The following is a 20,250-nucleotide window of genomic DNA, read 5'->3' as shown; positions in this document are numbered from 1 at the left end:
AGCCAAGGTGCGGGTCCTGACCACTGGTCCCCGCTCGGCCCCGACCCTTATAAGGATGTCGGGTCCCAGTGTCCTAGCTAGGCTGGTCTTCTGTTCTTCGTCTTCGGAGCACTGCCCCGAGCTGTCCCAGAGGTGCCCCTTTAATACACCTCTTGGGGGCTCTCCGCCCCCGGTACCGCCCCCTCTCTAGAACCTTCCAGGGGGCTCTGGAAGAACCCCCCAACCCCTCACCTGGGGCCTGGCTGAGGGTGGCACCCCCTATGGGCTTGTGCCCGCAAATGCAGGTAAGTATACCGACGGTATAGGATGTGCATTTATGACGCTACATATATGCGAGAGAGTTTGTGGACAAGAGTCTGCTCTGCGGGAAGCAAGCATTGCCATACGAATGAGATGAGCTCGCGTTTGATGCGGGCAGTCTTGAGGACGACTGTCGACAGGCACGCGTGGAGGCACGCCGTGGTCACAGCGCAGCGCCGACTCGTGTAGGTGGTGATGGCCCAGTTGTAGAGAGGAATGCCGGAACTTGGAGCAGATGTAGCCGAATGTAGGATAGAGCATCTTGAGGAGCGTTGCCCTCGACCCCCTCCGGGAGGCCGTATGGTTTACTTGGCACTCCCGTCCCTTAGAGTCCAGTCTGATGTAGGCCTCCTCAGGTTCCAGCAGCCTGGCTTCGTAGGTCTTCATTGCACCGCTCTGCTCGTCTAGCATAGTCTGAAGGGTCATATGTGGCTGCCTCCTGAAACTTCACCGTCCTGCAAACCTTACTCGACATCTCGTTGAGGACCCGAAGAAGGGCAGTATTCTCTTTGTTTTGTTTTTTACAAAAGGGCTTGTAAGAGCTCTCGTTCCTCCCACCGCGATCTCTGGTGTCAACTTGAACGGGGGGGGGAGGGGAGACAAAGCTATGGCTTTTTTCCCAGGGGATCTGTCTTCCATGGAGCACAAAGATTCAGGCGGAAGGTCCCGTTGGCCTAGCCATGAGGTCAGGCTCGAGTTGCTTACTGAGGACCCTACACTTAAGGAGGCTGTGGATCGTCCTAGGAAGCTCCAAAGTAGAAAACCAGCTTTCCAAGGCCCCCTATAAAGTGCCTGAGTCCAGGTAGAAAAATAGGAAAACTATCAAACAGGAAAGCGAGTGGTTATGTTGGGTCGAAAAAGGTAATGTTCTAATAATGTAGGGGTTGGAGCGGTCATTGCTGCTTACTCGGCCATGACGTCACTGCAACTCGTTTGATTAACACTTTTAAAATAAAAAATCACGACGCGTACTGAACATATTATTCCGAATCGGTTTTACCACCACTACTACCATGACACAGTGGCAAGGCTGGCACATCGCAGTGCAGCTGCTACGCTGAATCATATGAATAAATATAATCAAATCTAGAAATATCCTTTCTGTACCCAGGAGAGCCACATTGAGTCTCGAGACTCATTATTAGCTCCGTGCTGCATTGAGATGTTTGGACAATTTCGAGCATCAGGGTTCGGCACGTAGGAGGAAACCGGAGAAACGCGCAAATGTTGTGAAGCTGGCTTGGTGGTAGAAGTCAGTCCAGAACATTTGGCCCCACACCTATCACTGTAACGAATCAGTGTTCTACGGGGGCATTCTAAGCGAGGACTGATTGTATTAAAATCTACTTTGATCTACGAATCGTAATGTATCAATAATGTTAACGTGTAACATGCCCCACGGTTTTTCTTAATCTGGAAGGAGAGAACAACGGATGATCTGTATGCTGATGATGTTGGTGATGATCTCGTAATGGCTGTTCACTTCGAGGAGTGGGAGAGTCTGATGGTGAACCTGGATCGTGCCAATAAGAGGTAGGGCCTTACCATTTGCCCTACCAAATAAATCAAAGCAGTACCTGCCTTGATATTTTGTATGTCTTCAAGGACTCCACCCCCTCAACTCCGCATGATAGGTAGTTGTGGAAAGAGTGGAGGTATTCCCATATCTGGGCAGTTGTTTATGACCAGCTCCGATTTCAGAGCGGAGGTCTTACTCTGAATTAGTTCAGTGGCATATCCTTTTTTTCAGCTGTTTAGCGCCGTATAAAAGTTACATGGCCTATCACTTCATACAAAGCTCTGGTTCTTTTCTGCCAAACTTGTCCTCTCCCTCCCAGCTATAACCTCCCGAAAGCAACATGTGACCTTTGTTTTGGCGTGACAAACACCAGTGAAAGCAAAACACCGAAAGTGTAATGACTACACATAATGCAAGAATCTCAGTTATATTTCTCAACGGGTATTGAATATGAAGTCCCATGAGTGGTGAAGGTGCATCAGCCTGCAGACCCACAGGTGGCAGCGGTGGATTGGCTTGCAGACGTTGGGGTGGTGGTGGATTGGCCTGCAGACGTTGGGGTGGTGGTGGATTGGCATGCAGACGTTGGGGTGGCGGCGGTAGATCGGCCTGCAGACGCAGGGGTGTCGGTGGTGGATCGGCCTGCAGATGTAGGGGTAGCGGCGGTGGATCTTCCAGCAGTAGCCGACCAGTGAAGTTCTCGAATAAATTTACGCAATTTGCCGAACCTGGTGGCTTTGGCACAGGCGGTGGTGGTGGTGGATCTCCCAGCAAAAGCTGGGGAGGCAGTGGTGCATCTGCCAGCATGAGCTGGGTTGGGATGACAGCGTTGGATCTCCCGGCAGCAGCCGGGGTGGTGGTGGCGGTGTTGGAGATGCCAGCAGCAGCTGGGGTGGCAGCGCTGAATCTGCCAACATCAAGCGCCATGGCGGTGGGGGTGAATAATATGCCAGAAGCAGTCGGGGTGGGGGTGGCGATGCATCTCCCAACAGCATCACTGATGGTGGCGGCGGAACTGCATGTGGCTGCCAGGATGGCGTTGGAGGCAGTGGTGGTGTTGGTGGAGACCGTGGCCTTGGCTTTCTCCAGCTCCTTGAGCTATCGACGCATCATTTCCAACTGCAGATGGCGCTCCACATTCTCCCGTTTGTATACTTGAGTGCAGGGAAATCATCGACAGTTTGGTCAACATTAGCCCCTACACGAGCCTTCTAATCATCGCAACTCTTCAAACTATATCGCTTATATAATGTACATAATTTCAGTCACAACAAAAATTACATATAACACATCGGGGCTGTGAAAATTACGGCTTCGTATTGTCATGCGAACGGTGAGGAATCAGCCCAGAACTACACGGGAGGATCTTGTCAATGATCTCAAGGCAGCTGGGACCATAGTCTCCAAGAAAACAATTGGCAACACACTACGCCGTGAAGGACTGAAATCCTGCAGCGCCTGCAAGGTCCCCCTGCTCAAGAAAGGTCATATACATGCCCGCGTGAAGTTTGCCAATGAACATCTGAATGATTCAGAGGACAACTGAGTGAAAGTGTTGTGGTCAGATGAGACCAAAATGGAGCTCTTTGACATCAACTCAACTCACCGTGTTTGGAGGAGGAGGAATGCTGCCTATGACCCCAAGAACAGCATCCCCACCGTCAAACATGGAGGTGGAAACATTATGCTTTGGGGGTGTTTTTCTGCCAAGGGGACAGGACAACTTCACCGCATCAAAAGGACGATGGACGGGGCCATGTACCATCAAATCTTGGGTGAGAACCTCCTTCCCTCAGCCAGGGCATTGAAAATGGGTCGTGGATGGTTATTCCAGCATGACAAAACACACGGCCAAGGCAACAAGGGAGTGGCTCAAGAAGAAGCACATTAAGGTCCTGGAGTGGCCTAGCCAGTCTCCAGACCTTAATCCCATAGAAAATCTGTGGAGGGAGCTGAAGGTTCGAGTTGCCAAACGTCAGCCTCGAAACCTTAATGACTTGGAGAAGATCTGCAAAGAAGAGTGGGACAAAATCCCTCCTGAGATGTGTGCAAACCTGGTGGTCCAACTACAAAAAACGTCTGACCTCTGTGATTGCCAACAAGGCTTTTGCCACCAAGTACTAAGTCATGTTTTTGCAGAGGGGTCAAATACTTATTTCCCTGATTAAAATGCAACTCAATTTATAACATTTTTAACATGCGTTTTTCTGGATTTTTTTGTTATTCTGTCTCTCACTGTTCAAATAAACCTACCATTCAAATTATAGACTGATCATTTCTTCGTCAGTGGGCAAACGTACAAAATCAGCAGGGGATCAAATACTTTTTTCCCTCACTGTATGTGAGGAGTCTGTGGGTCGCAACATCACGTACGGCTGGAAGTAGGACATTCCAGACTAAGAGGGTTCATGATGGCAATGTCAACGACACTGAACCAGCCATCACAACTCACTGCCAATAACACATATCACATAATTCACTCTTAAGCAATTGTTCAATCAATTAATTTAATCACTACAATTAAAACCAAAGAATCTCCCAGAACAAACACTTCGCACTCTCCTCCGTCAGCCACCTGCATCGACAATAAAAACGCATCAGTCCAGCAGTGGATAAAACCTGGCGTGGGAGGTATGGGGGGGCGGCTTACACTTGCGGTGGACAGCAGGGGGGTGTCTGGATGCAGTAGCCATCGCAGATCAAGCGGTAATACTTGTCATCGACTGCCATGCGCCAGGGTAATGGGCCTCTCCTACACCCACACACATCACACATCCAGCGGCACGCACGTCACACCGAGGAGCACGCACGTCACACACCGAGCAGGTTGCACAGGTCTCCTTTATCAAGACAAACGTGGAGCAGATTACAACTACAACTCTTCTACGCCTGTCACAATGCCCCCCTTTCCCCCCCTCCCCAGTTTATGGGGTGGCGCGGGCCTCACTCCCCCCTTCGCGTCAGCCCCTACTAATAAATGGTCCGGTTGCATTGTGAATGCACCACTCGAATGACGTGCAGTCCCGTGGCGCACTGTAACGGGCTCGTGATTTACTCACTAAAATTCAATGTAAAAAAATAAAAACGATCCCAAGACATTATGTAAAATAAAGGATGGCCATCGTTTGTCAGCATCACAGGCGAAAATTGGCATGTAAAAAAACTTCAATGGGAATCACTCAATTGGGATTGCTCGCAGCAAACAGCACTTGACCTGCTTGCAGGTTAGGTGCTGAATAACCGTGTGTCACACAGAGAACAGTTGCCACTGAGGGTGCCCTGTTCAAATGCTTGAGATGATATGTGATTATCGGGTGTAACTGTGCACACTTAAAAAATTATAAGCGAACTATTATCGTTTCAGGTGGCAGGGTGGTGCAGCGGTGATCTTTGACCCTCGCAACAAGAAGGGCCTTGGTTAATTATCCGACTGGCACTTTGCGGAGTTTTCTACGTTCTCCCCTTTGTTCTGTATGGGTTATCCAGTTTGCTCACGTAGCTAGAAAACACACTATCACAATGTAACTGGGTATTGGCCAAGCATCCCAATGCTAAAGTTACCTGCAAATTACTTCACTGGGATGACACTCGGCAGCAGAGCCGGATGATGGCTTGCTGGGGCCCTATGCCATTGTCAAGCTTAAGAGGCCCCTTCTATGAATGCCTGTATATTTTTGTAAGCAGAATGAAAATCACTGCTTTGGAGAGTCTTTTTTTCTCACCGATCTTAATTTTTTTAAACAATTATGTTAAAACTTGAAACCTTGAGTCCATTTCTTGTTTCGTATTTAGAGCCCCCCCCTCTCTTAATGCGAGGCCCTAAGCTGTAAGTGTAGCCGGTGTGAGCTCGCCTGTGATGAATCACACGTATAATTGTGCACTCTTATTTTCTATGGGTGGCCAGGAGAATTTATTATTATTCAAGTGAATGCAATGGTGATCAGGGGATTGGACCCAGAGCCCCACCTACACAGTAGAGTACAAGGGAACGCCCACAGTACAGATTTGAGCTGACCTCCAGATTGAGAAATTGAACTGTGTTATGACTTGGAGGGTGTTTCTGAACGCGATTGTTACCGACCCGTCCCGAAGGGAGGAGAGGGGACAGGGTGGACCGGCTGCATGAGCTTACTCTTTGGCACTGCACAGCACAACATCGCCTGCCTACTGCAAAAAACTCGGCAGGACCTTCCTGAAAATAAAAGTCTTCGGAATCAGTGAGGCCTGTCCTTCGGAGGACAGGCGTAGTCTTGGTCGTCACAAGCGAACATTTGTTTCTCCACATTAATTTGTATCCCCGGGTTACCATCAGGGCTGGGCGCTGCAAGCTTAGCTTCTGAGATCTGATGAGACTCGTAGCCGTTTTTTAAAAGGTAATTTCGGCATCTGGAGCCCAAGCATGCAACAACTTTATGCAACTTCTTGGTTCTTTCGGTAAAGTCACGTAGAATGGAAATAAAATAATAAAAGTAAAACATAATAAAAAATAAAATTCTCACGACGTTTCGGCCACAACACAAGTAGCCTTCTTCAGGTGAAGGAACAGAACTGTCGGGACGACAGCGCTTCAATAACTGCTGCTAAAATTCGCAGGGTCTTTTAAGTTAGGTGGGAGAGGTAAAGCGCCTTGACAAAGGAGTTTACATATCAAACAGGATAATTTAGCATTGAAATAGCTGTGTTAAAGTGTTGGATCAGCAGGGTGTTAAAGTCAGAAATTAGCATGTAACTGGGAGATTAGCATGATGTTAATGTGAGGGATTAGCATGCGACTGGTCACGGAAATAGCTATGTTAAAGTCAAAGTTTACATATCAACAGAGGCATTTAGTATATGGACGCTAAAGGACTGCAACAACCTAACTATTATACAATGAAACCGATGTGAAAAAAAACTAAGTATAAACTACATAAATATAATAAATGTACTCAATATATTCTTCAATAAGTTGAGCTATAAACATAAAGTAACTGGGTATACACTACACTATATAATGAATACCATATAGTAAACGAATTAACAAAACTAAAATATAAACTACATCAATGTTATCAATAAACTCCATATACTCTCCAATCAGCTGAGCTACTAACAATAAGTCATTATACATTACAATGCCCTATGGCGAAAAAATGGGTGGCGGTTTTTTCCTTCTTTCCAACGTTAGCACCACAGAGAGCGACGAGCCTCGTTCAGACGGACGAGTCCATCCATGCTCGGAACGGAGGAGGGGGGAGAAACAGCCACGATGCGCTGCTCTGTCCTGTGTTGCGTTACAACCATGCCATAAACTAGACTACTATACATTGTAATGTTATACCTTCCAATCTAAACTACATTGTATTATATCGTATACACAGCCCAATGTAAGCTCTAACATTATGCAGTATATTGATATGTCTCCAACTAAAATTTTCCAACATTACACGACTATTCACCATAATATACACTACCATAGACAAACCCACCCTTGAATTATAAAATGCGTTACTTTACACTACCTGTAGACTGTAAAATGTTAGACTTGTAATATTACACTATGTATTATTCTACCAACCCTACTGTATACCACACTGCTGTATATTCACTATACAATTACGATACTATATATTGCCTTATGAATTATGTTAAACATTACAATGTTATACTATTTATTATTATATAACATGCTATAAACCATACCATTGACCGTCGTGTGAAAGGTATTAAGAGGCAGTGCCAGTGAATGGACTGCGGTCTGAAAGTCACCATAAAATACAATCAATTAAGAACCGAAATGGTTTATAACATCTTTCCAATGGTTACTAAGCCAGAATCCATCTTCTCGGTTGAAATTGTCTCTGTGTTTGTATATGTGGATGGCCTCATGAACGAATCTCTCATGGTAGACGGATGGCTTGCAGAGAACGTCCGTCTTAGAGAAGTCAATGTCATGTGAGCCCACTGAATTATAACAGTGATCTGCCACGGCTGAGGTGTTCGTCCTACCATGTTTCAAGTCTGCTTTATGTTCACGGATGCGGTCCGAGATATGTCGTTTGTTTTCTCCAATGTAACTGCTACCACAGAGGCAACTTAGTTTGTAGACGCCCGGGTACTGTATGTCTGGAACCACATCTTTTACAGACGGAACCAGATCACGGATTTTATGTACTGTGTTGAATCGGACCTGGATCTAGTGTTTATTCAGGATTTTGGAGATCTTTTTTGTGACCCCCGCAATGTAGGGTAAGGTGATGGTTTTGAATGGCTCCTCAAGAGGATTCTTCTTCATGGCTGGAGTGATGGCTTTGCGGATTGTGTAGTCGGAGTAACCATTAGCCTTGAGAGCTTGGTGTACGTGCTTGAGTTCACTGGCAATGTGTTCCTGGTCGGAAACGCATTGGGCACAATGGTATAGAGTCTTGATGAGGGAGTTCTTCTGGGATGGATGGTGGTGGGAATCCGGTTTTAAGTAAGCATCCGTATGGGTAGCTTTCCTGTAGACAGAGTGGCTCATTGAACCATCAGGTCTCCTTTTAATAAGGACATACACAAAGGGTAGCTTGCCATCTTTTTCGACTTCCATGGTAAATCTGATGGCTGGGTGTATGGAATTGATGTGGTCGAGGAATTGGTCTAGAGCAGGCCGGCCATGTGGCCAGATGATAAAAGTGTCATCCACGTACCTCTTCCATAACGTCGGGCGTAGAGTGGCAGTCTGGATGGCATCAGTTTCAAATTTCTCCATGAAAACGTTGGCCCCTGTGGTGCCTCACCACAAACGTGGGGCCCGGTCAGCCGCGTCGACTGTCGTGATCGCGTACAGGTGGTGAAACTGCCACACATGAACCATGATACCTTGCTGATCTCGTGTCAAGGAAAATAAACCAGCAGCCCGTCGTTAGCAATGGGAATGATCGGTAAGGGAACACATTGGTCTCTACAGAGGCACTCCACTATTATACACCACTACTATACAGTAAACATTGGGCTCTATGGAGGCCTATCGTTAAGGGATTACCCGTGAACATGGGGTGGTCGTTAAGAGGGGTTCTATTGTATATAACAAGTTTAAATATTTAATAAGTTAATAGAGAGTACTCAACTGAGATGGCAGAGGAGTTTGCTAAACTCACAATACAAAGGCCACTGTTCCAGCCTCTGTGGTTGGACCATCTCTAGCTCCACCCACCTACCTTGATGCACCTATCTCAGGCCTATATAAGACCTTGTCTCAGCAACTTTCTCTCTCACCTGACCTGAAGACGATTGCTTGTGTTGCGATCGAAACGTCGTGATATTTTTATTATTTTTTATCTACGTGGCTTTACCAAAGGACCCATAGAATATAATCATAAACAGGTTACGTCCTCTACATGGACCCCCCCCCCCCCCCATTATTAATCATGAGCAGGTGACGTCCTCCAAATGGACACCCCCCTTCATTGATAATAATTAGCGGGTGACATCACTCCACATGGGGGGGGGGGGGGGGGGGGGGGCGAGGTGCCTCCTCTCCCCTCCTAAGCGTCAACTTATCAACTCACTACAAAGGCAGAACCCTCACGTAACGCGATCTCCATAACGCTATTGAGACATCTAAGTAAAAAGAACGTCATGATGAACAAGGGATTATAACCTTTAAAGGAAATAGGTCTGTCACCGCGGCCTTACAAATTGCACACAAATGGATGCAATGAATATCACTTTGCGGTCTGCTTTGCGCTTGCAAGTTTCAGATTTACTGCAATACACCCATGCTTGGACGGGCAAAAGGCTAGTAAACAAATAATCCCCTCGCCCGCTCCCCACCACGATATCACACAATGATATAGTACTTCCTTGTACAGTATACCCAATAAAGACCAAATCTAATCCCCATGATAGGTAAATTGATATACATAGAGCTTGCCGGCGATAGGTCTAAACCACGAACTATGAACTCGTGATATTCAAGGGTCTCCCGTATTTGGAGTTTGCATGTTCTCCCCATGGTCACGTTGAGATAATGACTATGAATTTTCACATAAGCCACCTCGTTGAGCAATCATATGTGGCCAGGCTGCTTCTGGAAAAGAGCTATATATCTCAGTGGGCCTTACCTGGTCAAATAAAAATAGGTTGCTTACAGGAGTTGAATGGATTGCCACATCACAGGGATGTGAGGAATCGCAGCATGGAGAGGGCTTCATCCAGCAGTGGATTGAGTGTTCTTGTTGAAACGTGTGTATTTAATATTTCTCTGATGTTCTTTTAGTCTCGTGCTGATCATTCGTCCTGTTTGCCCAACATAACATTTGCCACAAGTGCAGTTAATCCTGTACAAACCTTCTGTTGATAGCTTAGGTAATACATATTTTATACCAGAAGTCGAGTTCAAGAAACATAAGTACGTTTTTATTTCAACTGAAATGTATATATACATATATAAATATACATGTCCATACAACCACGTCTCAATGTCTATGTCTGGGAGAACATGCTAGTTTCTCCCTCTGTGGAGTCTCCACCACTTCTCTTTCTTCTTGTTTCCCAGCTCCTCGTCTTGGTGCTCCTTCCCTCTGTCTCCTCCTCGTTCATTCTCCTCTTCATCTTTCTCCAGCTGCCGTGTGCAGCACATGAAGCTCCAAATTGCCCAACGCCAGAAACTGTTCTTTCTCTCTCCCTTAGTAGATGGGATGTGCTTAATCTCTTTCTTCTCTTCCTGAACACTCTCTGCCCTCCAAGATTGCTCACATCTTCCTTCCTCATTCACCACTTCCTGCTTTGTATCGTCTTCAATCGTGTCGACCTCCTTCAGCTCTACCTCATTTGCCTCTAACTCAATAGCTCCTACTTCTTTTGCGTCTACCTCTATTGCCTCTACATCATTCGCCTCTACCAAAATCACCTCACTCTCCTCCACCTCAAAATCCCCTACCTCCACTTCTACCTCAATCACCTCTATGTCATTCGCCTCTAACTCATTCGGCTCTACCTCCATAACCACCTCCTGCTTGGCCTCTCCCTCAATCTCCTCTACCTCTTTTGCCACTTCCAGGATGGCATCTACTTCATATGCCTCGACCTCATTTGCCCCTTCCTGCTTTATTTCCTCCACCACGTTCTCAACTTTTTTTGCCATTTCCTGTTTGGCCTTTAGCTCATTCGTGTCTACCTCATTGATCAAGACCTGCATGGCCTTTTCTTCGATCGTGTCGACCTGAATTGCCTCGACCTGTTTCACCAACTCCCGCTTTGTATCTCTCTCAATCCCTTCTACGACATTGGCAACCTCTTTCACCACTTCCTGCTTGGCCACTGCATCTACCTCAATCACCGCTACCTCTACCTCACTCGCCACTTCCTTCTTGGGCTCTACATCATTCCCCTCTCCCTCAATCTCGTTTTCCTTCATCTCTTCTACTTCCCGAAATTTCATCTCAGTCCTTCGTAGCTTCCTATTCCTACGTTTCCTCTGAACACCATCCTCTCCTTCTTTCTTTGTCTCCACAACATTATCAACTTTCTTAGCCACTTCCTGTTTGGCTATTCCCTCATTCCCATCTACCTCACTTGCCTCTACCTCTTTCCCTAAGTCCTCCTTGGCATCTCTCTCAATCCCTTCTACGACAATGGCCACTACCTCTTTCACAAATTCCTGTGTGGCCACTGCATCTACCTCAATCACCGCTACCTGTACCTCATTTGCCTCTACCTCACTCGCCACTTCCTTCTTGGGTTCTCCATCATTCCCCTCTCTCTCAATCTCGTTTTCCTTCATCTCTTCTACTTCCCGAACTTTCATCTCAATCCTTCGTAGCTTCCTATTCCTACGTTTCCTCTGAACACAATCCTCTCCCTCTTTCTTTGTCTCCACAATATTCTCAACTTTCTCCGCCACTTCCTGTTTGGCCATTCCCTCATTCCGATCGACCTCATTTGGCTCTACCTCTTCTGCTAATACCTGTTTTGCATCTCTCTCAATCCCCTCTATGACATTGGCTGCTATATCTTTCACCACTTCCAGCTTGGCCACTGCTTCTACCTCAATCACCGCTACCTCTGCCTCATTCGCTAATTCCCGCTTGTCATCTCCTTCTAATACCTCTACCTTATTCAACTCTACCTCATTCATCACATCCTCCAAAGCCACTGCCTCAATCATCTCTACCTCAATCGTCCCAACCTCCACCACTTCCTGCATGGGCTCTCCGTCACTCCTCTCTCTCTCAGCCACCTCTTCTTTCACTGTCTCCAGGACTTTCTTCTTGTTCTTGTGTTTCTTCCTATTCCTATGTTTCCTCTGAACACCATCCTCTCCCTCTTTCTTTGTCTCCACAACATTATCAACTTTCTTAGCCACTTCCTGTTTGGCTATTCCCTCATTCCCATCTACCTCACTTGCCTCTACCTCTTTCCCTAAGTCCTCCTTGGCATCTCTCTCAATCCCTTCTATGACATTGGCCACTACCTCTTTCACAAATTCCTGTGTGGCCACTGCATCTACCTCAATCACCGCTACCTCTACCTCATTTGCCTCTACCTCACTCACCACTTCCTTCTTGGGTTCTCCATCATTCCCCTCTCCCTCAATCTCGTTTTCCTTCATCTCTTCTACTTCCCGAACTTTCATCTCAATCCTTCGTAGCTTCCTATTCCTACGTTTCCTCTGAACACAATCCTCTCCCTCTTTCTTTGTCTCCACAATATTCTCAACTTTCTCCGCCACTTCCTGTTTGGCCATTCCCTCATTCTGATCGACCTCATTTGGCTCTCCCTCTTCTGCTAATACCTGTTTTGCATCTCTCTCAATCCCCTCTATGACATTGGCTGCTATATCTTTCACCACTTCCTGCTTGGCCACTGCTTCTACCTCAATCATCACTACCTCTGCCTCATTCGCTAATTCCCGCTTGTCATCTCCTTCTAATACCTCTACCTTATTCAACTCTACCTCATTCATCACATCCTCCAAAGCCACTGCCTCAATCATCTCTACCTCAATCGTCCCAACCTCCACCACTTCCTGCATGGGCTCTCCCTCACTCCCCTCTCTCTCAGCCACCTCTTCTTTCACTGTCTCCAGGACTTTCTTCATGTTCTTGTGTTTATTCCTATTCCTACGTTTCCTCTGAACACCATCCTCTCCCTCTTTCTTTGTCTCCACAACATTATCAACTTTCTTAGCCACTTCCTGTTTGGCTATTCCCTCATTCCCATCTACCTCACTTGCCTCTACCTCTTTCCCTAAGTCCTCCTTGGCATCTCTCTCAATCCCTTCTATGACATTGGCCACTACCTCTTTCACAAATTCCTGTGTGGCCACTGCATCTACCTCAATCACCGCTACCTCTACCTCATTTGCCTCTACCTCACTCGCCACTTCCTTCTTGGGTTCTCCATCATTCCCCTCTCCCTCAATCTCGTTTTCCTTCATCTCTTCTACTTCCCGAACTTTCATCTCAATCCTTCGTAGCTTCCTATTCCTACGTTTCCTCTGAACACAATCCTCGCCCTCTTTCTTTGTCTCCACAATATTCTCAACTTTCTCCGCCACTTCCTGTTTGGCCATTCCCTCATTCTGATCGACCTCATTTGGCTCTCCCTCTTCTGCTAATACCTGTTTTGCATCTCTCTCAATCCCCTCTATGACATTGGCTGCTATATCTTTCACCACTTCCTGCTTGGCCACTGCTTCTACCTCAATCATCACTACCTCTGCCTCATTCGCTAATTCCCGCTTGTCATCTCCTTCTAATACCTCTACCTTATTCAACTCTACCTCATTCATCACATCCTCCAAAGCCACTGCCTCAATCATCTCTACCTCAATCGTCCCAACCTCCACCACTTCCTGCATGGGCTCTCCCTCACTCCCCTCTCTCTCAGCCACCTCTTCTTTCACTGTCTCCAGAACTTTCTTCTTGTTCTTGTGTTTATTCCTATTCCTACGTTTCCTCTGAACACCATCCTCTCCCTCTTTCTTTGTCTCCACAACATTATCAACTTTCTTAGCCACTTCCTGTTTGGCTATTCCCTCATTCCCATTTACCTCACTTGCCTCTACCTCTTTCCCTAAGTTCTCCTTGGCATCTCTCTCAATCACTTCTACGACATTGGACACTACCTCTTTCACAAATTCCTGTGTGGCCACTGCATCTACCTCAATCACCGCTACCTCTACCTCACTCGCCACTTCCTTCTTGGGCTCTCCATCATTCCCCTCTCCCTCAATCTCGTTTTCCTTCATCTCTTCTACTTCCCGCACTTTCATCTCAGTCCTTCGTAGCTTCCTATTTCTACGTTTCCTCTGAACACCATCCTCTCCCTCTTTCTTTGTCTCCACAACATTATCAACTTTCTTAGCCACTTCCTGTTTGGCTATTCCCTCATTCCCATCTACCTCACTTGCCTCTACCTCTTTCCCTAAGTCCTCCTTGGCATCTCTCTCAATCCCTTCTATGACATTGGCCACTACCTCTTTCACAAATTCCTGTGTGGCCACTGCATCTACCTCAATCACCGCTACCTCTACCTCATTTGCCTCTACCTCACTCGCCACTTCCTTCTTGGGTTCTCCATCATTCCCCTCTCTCTCAATCTCGTTTTCCTTCATCTCTTCTACTTCCCGAACTTTCATCTCAATCCTTCGTAGCTTCCTATTCCTACGTTTCCTCTGAACACAATCCTCTCCCTCTTTCTTTGTCTCCACAATATTCTCAACTTTCTCCGCCACTTCCTGTTTGGCCATTCCCTCATTCCGATCGACCTCATTTGGCTCTACCTCTTCTGCTAATACCTGTTTTGCATCTCTCTCAATCCCCTCTATGACATTGTCTGCTATATCTTTTACCACTTCCTGCTTGGCCACTGCTTCTACCTCAATCCCCGCTACCTCTGCCTCATTCGCTAATTCCCGCTTGCCATCTCCTTCTAATACCTCTACCTTATTCAACTCTACCTCATTCATCACATCCTCCAAAGCCACTGCCTCAATCATCTCTACCTCAATCGTCTCAACCTCCACCACTTCCTGCATGGGCTCTCCCTCACTCCCCTCTCTCTCAGCCACCTCTTCTTTCACTGTCTCCAGAACTTTCATCTTGTTCTTGTGTTTCTTCCTATTCCTACGTTTCCTCTGAACACCATCCTCTACCTCTTTCTTTGTCTCCACAACATTATCAACTTTCTTAGCCACTTCCTGTTTGGCTATTCCCTCATTCCCATTTACCTCACTTGCCTCTACCTCTTTCCCTAAGTTCTCCTTGGCATCTCTCTCAATCCCTTCTACGACATTGGCCACTACCTCTTTCACAAATTCCTGTGTGGCCACTGTATCTACCTCAATCACCGCTACCTCTACCTCACTCGCCACTTCCTTCTTGGGCTCTCCATCATTCCCCTCTCCCTCAATCTCGTTTACCTTCATCTCTTCTACGTCCCGAACTTTCATCTCAGTCCTTCGTAGCTTCCCATTCCTATGTTTCCTCTTAACACAATCCTGTCCCTCTTTCTTTGTCTCCACAACATTCTCAACTTTCTCCGCCACTTCCTGTTTGACCATTCCCTCATTCCCATCGACCTCAATTGGCTCTACCTCTTCTGCTAATACCTGTTTTGCATCTCTCTCAATCCCCTCTATGACATTGGCCACTATATCTTTCACCACTTCCTGCTTGGCCACTGCATCTACCTCAATCACCGCTACTTCTGCCTCATTCGCTAATTCCCGCTTGCCATCTCCTTCTAACACCTCTACCTTATTCAACTCTACCTCATTCATCACATCCTCCAAAGCCACTGCCTCAATCATCTCTACCTCAATCGTCCCAACCTCCACCACTTCCTGCATGGGCTTTCCCTCACTCCCCTCTCTCTTAGCCACCTCTTCTTTCACTGTCTCCTCCAGAACTTTCTTCTTGTTCTTATGTTTCTTCCTATTCCCACGTTTTCTCTTCATACCATTTCTCTCCCCCACTTTCTCCATCTCTTCAATCTCGTTCTCAACCTTGTTGCTATTCTGACATGTCTGCTTCACATCCTCATTATTGGTGCTGACTCCTGCCTGCTGCTGCTCTTCTGCCTTTTGCTGCTGCTGCTGCTGCTGGTGGTGGATGATAAAGCTCTTCAGCTCGGTGCTGTTCTGGAATTGCAGCAGCTCCCGCTGATATTTGGCCTGCTGCTGTGCACAATGATCCAGCAGGATCATCTCAAGCTCCAGAATCTGGCGCTTAGCTTCTAGTCTTGTGTCAACGAGGAACCTCTTTCGCTGCCCCTTCGAGCGACGGTCTGGGGAGTCACATGGGGAGGAGAGAGCAGCACCACAATTGATTCGTTAATGAGTATTTGAGTATTTCCTGTATGATAATAGGTTTTTCCCGTTTTTACTGGCAACAAAACAGGTGTTAAGATATATTCTTAGTTTTTTTCGGTAAAGTCACGTTGAAGAGAAACAACAAAATAACAAAATATATATAAAACAATAAAAAATTCTCACGACGTTTCGACCATAACTCAACGTCGTGAGAATTTTTTTATTGTTTTATATATATATTTTGTTATTTTGTTGTTTCTCTTCAACGTGACTTTACCGAAAAAAACTAAGAATATGAATTACTGCAGTCACGAAAGCTTTAAATCAAAAGGTGTTAAGATGTTAAAACACCAAACTGAAACCTTTTACAAGGAATAATGTCTGCATTAACCATGATGCTTGTGGTCAGAATGCAAACAAAAAACATACTCTGATAATATATGCATTGTCCTTGAAACTGATTGGTCCACACCAGGGACAGCTTTCTTTTGAGCCTCGTCTCAAACGGTGTTAGACCAGAGGACGCCAAAAGGCGTATTTCCTGTATGTTATTTTGGTAAAGAAACTTGGCACCATTGACAGGAATCTAACTTAACTTGAGACCGATGTAACAATGATAACACTGTAGGGAGGTCTGGAGGTTGACTCATGTGCCGGAGACACCTCCTCCTCCAAATAACTTCATTAGGATTATGGGCTGGTTGGGGAGGCCATATTAAGTTTGCGAGGTCTGGAAACTCCAGGCCAAACATAGAAAAACTTCTGTTATCTCAGAAAAAGTAAGATGGATTTATGGGCAAGCTGTGGAGGTCTGGCTAAATTTAAAAGATGTCCATTGTTTCACAAGAGAGAACATGAATTGGATAAGAAATACACTATTAATTCTTATACACTGGTCCATTCATACAATTAGTATATTAGTGGGCTACGTTAGAAAAGATAAAGGGAGGAGAAGAGGAGGGTGAACAAAGGGGCCAGAGAGCCAGGGGCAACCCTAATGTTTATGTTGGCTGGATAGCATGTGCTCCCGTGCATGTGAGGTTGCTCTCAACAGAAGTCATTCCTTGCACGAGAATGGCTGAAACGCTGAGTAACCACTCAGAGGTATAGTGGTTAAGCAGTGGAGACGGTATAGTGGTAAAACAGTGGAGATTTTAAAAGCAAAGTTTAAGATTTGCATTTGTCACTTTATATTGAGCCGATACATATGGCAAGTGAAATTAAGAAGACTTAAAGTGAGTTTTACAGAAAGAGAGGATACATGTGTGTCTCTTGGAGAAGGAAAGGCATTGCTCAAAACTGTGCTGCAAGGTCACGTGCCATGAATCACATGAGTTTAGAAAAAACGTGACTGTAAACCAACAAGCCTGTGAATAATTATCATGGTGAAGACACCTCTATACGTTGGATACTGAAGGAAATCCATCGTGCTACACATCGTCAAAGCCCGACAACACCTGACATTCGAGAAAGAAGTACAATTGCATCGTTCTACACATCGTCAATACCCCACCACATCTGGAAAGTCACCAGCTGCATCAAGCACCTGACTTGTATTGTTCGAAAGACACTGTGTGTAACGACTTTACATCCGCCGGCACTGCGGGTTTCTAAACGCCTGCCATGTCACCTTCTCAACACTAGCGTCTGAGACCGTCTGATACAGACTGAAAGCTTATTTCCTTTGTTGCACTGTTTGTCTTTTCATGAATGTCATATTGTGCACTGGGTTATGCCTTATTAACCTAAATTCTGAATTTAGCTATTCATGTATTTCTATTACAGTATCACATATTCTTTGGACCAAGTGTCAATTGCCTATTTGATGACTGGTACTCTGATTCTTTTTTTACAAATCAGGGACTTGTTTTAATTAAAATGTGTCTGTGTGTGTGGTTGAACGGTGTAACAAATCCATGCGTTACATGTGTAGTGTTGCAGCGCCGACCTGGTCAAGGCCTACGATACAATCAGTAGGCCAGGGCTCTGGATTGTTACTCGTATTTCCGGAGTCCCTAACCCTCTGCTCACAATCATTAAGTACCTTCACGATGGTGGGCAGGCCCGGATAAAGTTGCGTGCCCAGGAGTCAGAGCAATTTCCTGTTTACAGTGGGGTGCGACAGGGATCTACTCTGGCTGACACATTATTTAGCATCATCTTCGACCACATAGTTCGAGAAGTTTTTTTATGGCTGTACCGGTGGATTTTTTAATATTTGCTACAGATACAATGGGAGGCTGATTGATGCCTGGGTGAGGTCAAGGGATGGCTCCCTACTGGTCAACCATGTTATGTACACTGATCATTTGGAAGTTGATGCTCACACTGAAAAATAGTTGGAGGTTCTGCTGCTAAGCCTGGAGCGTGTGACAAAGAGGTGGTGCCTTACCATCAGCCCCACCAAAACTAAGCACCCGCCTGAGTATTTTGTGTAATTTAATACTCCGCCCCCTCAACTACTCTTGAGTGATGGGGTAATTGTAGAGAGAAGTTTACGTACCTGGATAGTGTGCTTATGCAAAAATTCTGGTTTGGCAGCAGAGGTCTCACTCCGAATCGGTCAAGTGGCATATTTTCATCAGCTTCGTAACACTTTGGGGTATCTACCTGGTCTGTCACTCGACACAAAACGCTGGGTCTTCTTGGCCAATGATAGAATAAATGAAAAATCTGAACCAGCTTTACACTTTCAGACTGGCCTGCCTACGATCCACCCTGGGTTTAACTAGGCTGGAATGTGTGAACAGCTCACAGTGAGCTCCACTGGTGGGCAGGGCTGCATTGCCTGGGTCATGTAGCCTGCTTGCTCAGCCACCGCATCCCCAAGCAGCCTCTGTTTTTCCAGATAGAGGGGGCTAAATGGGCGTGGCACGGCCTGGAGAAGAGATGGACTGATGCAGTACAGGAGGATACGGAACTAAGTGGACTTGCCAAAGACTGGTACCACTGGTGTCAAGATCTGCCTCTATGGAGGAAGCTCGTGAAGGATGCTTATGGGAAGTTGGTGGCAGTTGCCCTCAAGCAAAAAAGGAGGGTGAGAGGAGCGACGCTCACAACAACAGACGGTGCACTGGATGACTAAAACGCAGCAAGTTGGCACAGTAGGATGCAAAGGTGGTGCGTCTGCCAGTCATCTCAGTCAGTCAACCCATCGCACTGGGGTCTGTCCCCTGATCTCCTGTCGGCAAGCCTTCGACACTTCAAGTGGCCTCGGAGTGCACCAGGCCTGGCACAAGCGCCATGGTGACGTCTCCGTCACTTAGTGGCGAATGAGGGCTGTTGTTGTTATCTGAGTCGGTTAGGGGCCTCCCCTAGGTCCACTCAGCCTCAAATAAGTATCTGATACGGTGTGTAAACATCGCCACTTGGGAGACAAAGACGGACAAGTGTGGTGCTGGCAACCCACCCCTCGTGTGCGGTGCCGGCCGTCATAGGTGCTCACTAACAGCACTTGCTCCTACAGTGTTTCAAGGCTATACACAAGATTTCTGTCTTTGTTTGTGTCTATGTGCAGTGTCTGTATGAGTGGTTGGGAGCAGTTGTGTCTGTGGGGATCGACCTGAGTTCGATTCCCATTCACAACCATCAGTGACTAATAAATAAAACTGGTCGTGTGCGTCCCCTACATCTACTCAAACTTAAAATAGTACCTCGTGCAACGTATAAACATCAAATGTGGGGAGACAAAGGCATCCGGATGCGGTGCTGACCACCCACCCCATCATAGGTGCTAACTCGCTAACAGCACTTGACTCAATAGTCTGTTAAGGCTATACGGGGATCTGTCTTTGTATACAGGTGCATGTGTCTGTGTGTATGTCTGTGTGTGGAATTACAGTACTCACTTCCCGTCGGCTTGCTCATCTCTCCACCCTGCAACAAAATCACAGCAGCACACGTGAGACTCTAATCATATCACAGCTTACAACCACCACCACCATCATCATTACCGTCCTCATCATTAAACATTTCGAACAGACACACATTCACATATAGATGTTCTCTCAGATTAATGTTATCCTGATACAGCGCGCGTGTGGATGTACTCACGGAAGATATCGCCTTGAAGGCAGAACGAGAAGTCACGGATGGTCACGTTTTGTCAATAGATTTCGTTAACTGTGTTAATGAAGTGTTCAACCTCACGGAT

Source organism: Petromyzon marinus, unplaced genomic scaffold, assembly GCF_048934315.1.
Source record: "Petromyzon marinus isolate PM22_M1 ecotype Great Lakes invasive population unplaced genomic scaffold, UKy_Petmar_22M1.pri1.0 PM_Scaffold_7, whole genome shotgun sequence".
Classification (NCBI taxonomy): Eukaryota; Metazoa; Chordata; class Hyperoartia; order Petromyzontiformes; family Petromyzontidae; genus Petromyzon; species Petromyzon marinus.
Note: the sequence above shows the minus strand (reverse complement) of the source record.